General features: G+C 44.0%; 1 protein-coding gene across 1 annotated transcript in view; it reads right to left on the reverse strand.

Annotated features, from left to right (window-relative positions):
* LOC106886582 (25-hydroxycholesterol 7-alpha-hydroxylase) overlaps positions 1-6000 on the reverse strand; it is a 154630-nt gene that overhangs the window by 148320 nt on the left and 310 nt on the right. The gene's annotated exons all lie outside the window — the stretch shown is intronic.

Below are 6000 nucleotides of genomic sequence, written 5' to 3' on the forward strand. Positions count from 1 at the left end.
GTACATCTTTAGAAGGCTATGGGTTTGCTTGCTTTGTTTTATTTGACCTTCACTAAGCTCTCACTAGAAGAAACAAGCAGAGAAATAAGCTTCCACCACATCTTGGCACAACAGTGAATAGTTGACAGAAAACCCAAGTGTGGTGGTGAGAAAGAAAGGTTTTTTAAGGCTACTTAAGAAACAGAACTGTTACTTTTCTGCCTTAAACAGTTTCAGTCTTCAGTCCTAACCTTTTCAGAATGGAGTAAGAGTGGACATTGACATTTAACAAAAGGAAGTCAGGAAAAATGCATGCACTCCCCAGGACTCCAACCAAGAGGATGGAGAAAAAGGCCTGTGTACAAAGCCAAGGTAAGAAGGGAGAGGCCAGATTTTTCTGGTATCCTTCTATCTGTCCTTCCTGATGTTCCCTCCAACAGAAAACTACCTTAACATATTGCCTAAATTAGCAGAAGTGGTAAAAAAGACAGGCTGATGACATCTTGTGAACTACAATTCGCTTGGTAAGAGAGCTGTTAGCAAGCTCACAGCTTGTCACAGAGAAGGATAAGATGTTCTTGAAGGCAAAGACGAAATCTATATTCTTTCAACATTATCTATCTGGGTTCAAGAGAGCAATTTTTTGGAAAAAGTATCTTAGATGAATGCGATTGTATAGATTGGAGGTATTTTAGAGGACAGAATTAAAGGGAAAAATGAAAGACACTTTGCTCCAACAAGGCTTTAACTAGGCCATAAAGGCCATAGCAAAATCTTTTCTGAGATATTTATCAATTCTTCCTATGTTGACTTTAATCTACAAACATACTGCTCAAGATTTTTTTTATACCATGTTCTGACACATTAGAAACTGGTCATAAATAATACATTAGAAAGTATGTGCGCTGTCTAAGCCAGCATGGGAATTCCTATACTGCTGCACAGTAAAACCCACCCAGGTTACACGTGCCGTATATTGTATCGTTCCTCACAAGCAATCTTCACTGTGAAGCCCATCACAATAATTACAATACCAACCTTACTAAACTATAGACCTGCCAAGGGAATAATTTTTGAAACCCTCTTCATCAGTGTAGCTCACAAAGGACGTGTGTTAACATTCCAAGCAGACATAAAATCTCTCATGAGTATTTCCAGGTCGGGTCTGTATCTTCTTTATCTGACAAGCCTTGAGATGCAAACCTCAGGACTGCAGGATCCAATATCAAGGGATAAATACGGATGCAACATCTTTGTTTGGCTTTTCTCCGCTGTCCCCTTCCCCAAAGCCAGTGGTTTTAATTTGTGGTCAGCCTGAGCCTCTTCCTCTTCCTCTCCACCCCACAAGGAGGTAGATAGAGAGCGTCCCAGCCTTGGCTCCAAAGTGTTGGTTACAATTTGTGGTCACTTTCAGTCATGGACACTCAATCATAGAATGGTTAGAATTGGAAGGGACCTTAAAATTCATAAAGTTCTAACCCCCCTGCCCTGGGAAGGGACACCTCCCCCCAGACCAGGTTGCTCCAAGCCCCATCCAGCCTGGCCTTGAACCCCTCCAGGGATGGGGCAGCCACAGCTTCTCTGGGCAACCTCTTCCAGTGTCTCACCACCCCCACAGGAAAGAATTTCTTCCCAAGATCTAATCTAAATCTCCCCTCTTTCAGTTTAAAATCATTACCCCTCTTCCTATCGCACCACTCCCTGATCCAAGAGTCCCTCTCCATCTCTCCTGTAGCCCCCTTTAGGTACTGCAATAAAGACCAGCAACCAAAAATAAGCATCAACTTGAGTAAGAGAAAGTGGAATAGGCTCACACCTAAAGGAGCCAATCCCTGTTGATGTCAAGGGCCCTTCCCTGACTCGGGCAGCGTTCCTGCTGGAAGATGAGCAGGAGTCAGGTTCACCTGCCATCTCCACCTCCTGCTCCATGAGACCTCACAGCTCATGGAAAAACAGTGTGAAAACAAACAAAAAAACCCTAAACATAAAAAACATAAAGCTGGGGCTGACAGTCATTTTATGAAGACAAAAGAGAGTAATCTGTACAGTCCCCAGGCTAGGAAGTGATCAGGTTTTGCCACAGCAGAAACAATCCCATGCAGTGGCACAAAGGAGAAAACACATTTCCATTCTCTCTATGGAGAAAACACATTCCCCAGCAAAAAGTCTAGAGAGGCTTTTTCTTCGTTAACCAGTAAGAGGGAGATCTTTCTGCAGCATACAGAAGGCAACGAGCCTCACTTGACATTGAAGTTTAACTCAAAATAAAATTTTCTGTGATTAAGGAAACTTTTGTTCTACTTCTGTTTCTTCGCCATCTGTGATACGAAACCTGGCAAAGACTCCAATTAGTTTCCTTTGTGTTATTACTGCCACCAGCACTCGAATGATAAACATTTATACGAAAGGAAATTCCTCTTCCTTTCCTTGCTGTCTCCTACAAGCAGATGAAAACCTGCACTGAACTCACCCTGAAACCTGGGTACACCAGATTACACCAACCACGCTACACAAAAAGGCAACAGCAGATCATAGAATTGTCTAGGTTGGAAGGGACCTTTAAGATCATCTAGTCCAACCATCAACCCAACTCTGATAAAAACAAAACCCCACATCTCTAAACCATGTCACCAAAAGCGACACACTAAAAGATTAAGTCAATCCAACACCCCTTCTGACAAATCTTTTCTCCAGTAAGGACCACTCAAGCCTGAGAGAAGGCGAAGCAGAAGCACCTCACACCAAGAAAGGAGAAATCCTGCAACATCTGCTTAAGGAACATCAGGGATGGATTTGGGGAGTTTTCTTCTCTGGGATATACAAACCCTCATTAAGGTTCTCAGAGCCACACAGGTGGCTGTGCTTCGCCTCAGCCAGGCGGGACAGAGCAAAATAAACTTACCGAAACCTGAAGAGCAAGTGTATAAATAAGCATGTAAACACACTTAATGGTGTGTATTTACTAACTTAAACTCTTCATTTATGTATACACACATTCGTCTACTGTTGCAATCCTAGATGGAACCCACGCATAGTTGTGGTTAAGATGTTAAATTTGATTATTCTGGCAAAGTTTATTTTGTTACCTTAAACACACCAATCCCCTTACACAGAGTTTGCACACTGGTACAAGCATACACCAGGATTAAGGCAATACGTTAATTTCTATAAACATAGATGCATAGGTGAAGTAGCAACATTTTTTTTCCACCTCAGGCAAGCTCTACAAAACCAGAATTGCTCGTGTTTCTGTCCAAATGGGTATGATCCATGACCAGGAGTACAACCTTGACTTTGGCATTCATTCAGGCAGTAATTTGCCAACAGCCCCTATGTCGAAAGGTTCCCAAATGGGTTTTGTGGATTCCTGAGAGGGGGCAATTAGATTCAAACAGAAGAAAGGGAAAGAAGAAATCTGACACATGGAGGACACATGGGGATGGATAAACAGATAAGTCAGATAAGGAAGGGGAGTTCACAAACTCGCACCAAACCTGAGGAGCAGGAACCAAGCCTTATCCCCATTTTTTTAATGCACTGCAGCCTCAGCATGGCTTTTCTTCCTGCTGCTATGCACCTCTCAAGACCATGCACAGGTTTTTTTTCTTCCCTTTTGCTAAATATACCAAAATAATTACACATTTTACTGGAGCAGGACAACGCTTCTACACCAGCAATTTGTGCTGAGGACTGCACTACAGAGGTCATTGGGGTTTTCCACTTTTATTTCCATTTGCTTGCATGATGGTACTTTGTACACTTCTTTGAGAAGCAACGCAGGATTTAAAGAAGTTGTTTATTAATTGAACAGCAGTTTGGCTTTTTGGGCAAGACAATATGCCTTCTTGCTGGATAATATCTTTCTGTTGGGGAACAAATATCCCTATAGACTCTAAAGAGCTGACTTAAAAAGCTCCACAGGCATGAGGGTTATGAAAACAGCTCAAAATAAGTTCTTTTGACTCTTTTTGCCTGCCACTCACATTTGGTTGAAAACTTTACAGCAAGAGCTTTGTCCGTTTCCATATTCAAAAATTCAGCCCATTAAAATTTCGCTAGAATTTCTACTAATCACAGGCACAATTTTATAATATGGCCAAACCAGTACAACAGCTTCTAGCCCTAAAATGACACACAGTCCCATTTGGCCTGACTCTTGTCCTCACTGATGCTCTCTTGTTTTCTGTGCTGACCTCCTTTAGGGAGCTAAAGTTGCAGAAAACTAAGCCCACAAAAATAATTAAATAAATAAATAGTTTTTTACTGGTTTAACTCCGAGAACCAGCTCAAAGGGGGTCAGATAAGCAGCAGGGAGGAGAAGGAACAACCAGTCCAGCACAAAACATGAAACCACATCCCAAACTACTCTGTCCAGTAGTTTGTTTTATGGGATGACCCCACTTGAACACTGGGATGGATGTCTTCCGCTTAAGCGATGGATGACTCCCACTTAAGGGATTAATTGGGCGCTGTAACTCAAATAACACTAATAATGGTTCCAAAACATACCTAATAGAAATTATCTGTCTCTGTTTACAGTCAGTGACCAGATTGCCTTTTGGGATCAAACCCAAGAATTTTCACTGTTTTTTCCTCTGTTGCTTGATTCCTTCTATATATGGTCCCAAAGTTAGGGTTAGTGCTCTAAAAGCTGCCAGACTAACTTTCTGACTCTTTTTTAGAGGCTAGTACTGCAATTTTTTTTTGCATCTAAATCATAGAATCATAGAATGGTTCAGATTGGAAGGGACCTTAAAGATCATCGACTTCCAACACCCCCCTGCCCTGGGCAGGGACATCTCCCACCGGACCAGGTTTACACCTTCCAAACAAAACTTTCCATGATTAGGAAAAGTAACTGTTTACTACTTAGAATTAAATTTCTTATTTCCTATGTGTTTCATTATGCAATTGAAAAAAAAAAAAAAAAAAGTAAAAATAAGCAAGCACATCAGTGAACACAGCTCCCTCCCCTTCTTCACTCCTCCTCCACCAATTCTTCACACAGATTTATCCATCAGCAGCCCAACAGAACATTGAAGAACACCAAGTAGTGGCCACACAAGCGAAAAATACCCAGGAAAAGGTTTAGGATGTAGAAAGGGGTGTTGTTCAGGAAGAGTAGTTCCAGACAAGTTCTTCTTTCTCCCCAAAACCCTGCAACTTAGTGTCCCAACATACATGTGTATCCACTGTGAAGCTACACGTGTATCTTCTGTGAAGATCGTTGAAAGAAACTAAAGGCAACACTGTAAGAGACGGGAACCAAAGTCACCGAAATGCCCATGACCATGACTCTGGGGGCATTGCCACCACCGCTGCCAAGTACCACCATCGCACAGCAAAGGGACAGCGGAGGGACCATGTCGCAACCCAGCCTTTGTCCCTCTCCCCGCAGCAGAGAAGGTCAGCGCACCTTGGACTCCGGGGGAAGGCTGTCAAGCGCCCCACGGGGTCCCTTCCCCTACACACCAGTAAAGCCCAGCTCTTTAAGCCAACAAAAAACCCAACACTAAACCATATTCCCGAGCACCGTGTCCACTCCTCTTTTGAATACCTCCGGGGATGGTGCCTCAACCACCTCCCTGGGCAGCCCATTCCAAGGCTTAATAACCCTTTCCGTGAAGAAATTGTCCGTAATATCCAATCTGAACCTCCCCTGGTGCAACTTGAGGCCATTTCCTCTTGTCCTATCACCTGTTCCTTGGGAGAAGAGACCGACCCCCCCGGCTACACCCTCCTTTCAGGGAGTTGGAGAGAGCGAGAAGGTCTCCCCTCAGCCTCCTTTTCTCCAGACTGAACACCCCCAGCCTCTCCTCCTTCTCTCCAGACCCCTCACCAGCTCGGTTGCCCTTCTCCAGCCCGTCCGTGTCTCTTTTTTGTGGGTCACTTCCACTCACGCACCCAAACCACTGGGTGCACCCCTTCTTTTGGAGCACCCCCCCTCCCACGCACCCACGGGAAAGGCGAGACCAGCCTCCCCGGGGAGCCCACCCGGGGTGCGGGAGCCCTCACCCGCCG

Source organism: Calidris pugnax, unplaced genomic scaffold, assembly GCF_001431845.1.
Source record: "Calidris pugnax isolate Ruff unplaced genomic scaffold, ASM143184v1 scaffold5, whole genome shotgun sequence".
Lineage (NCBI taxonomy): Eukaryota > Metazoa > Chordata > Aves > Charadriiformes > Scolopacidae > Calidris > Calidris pugnax.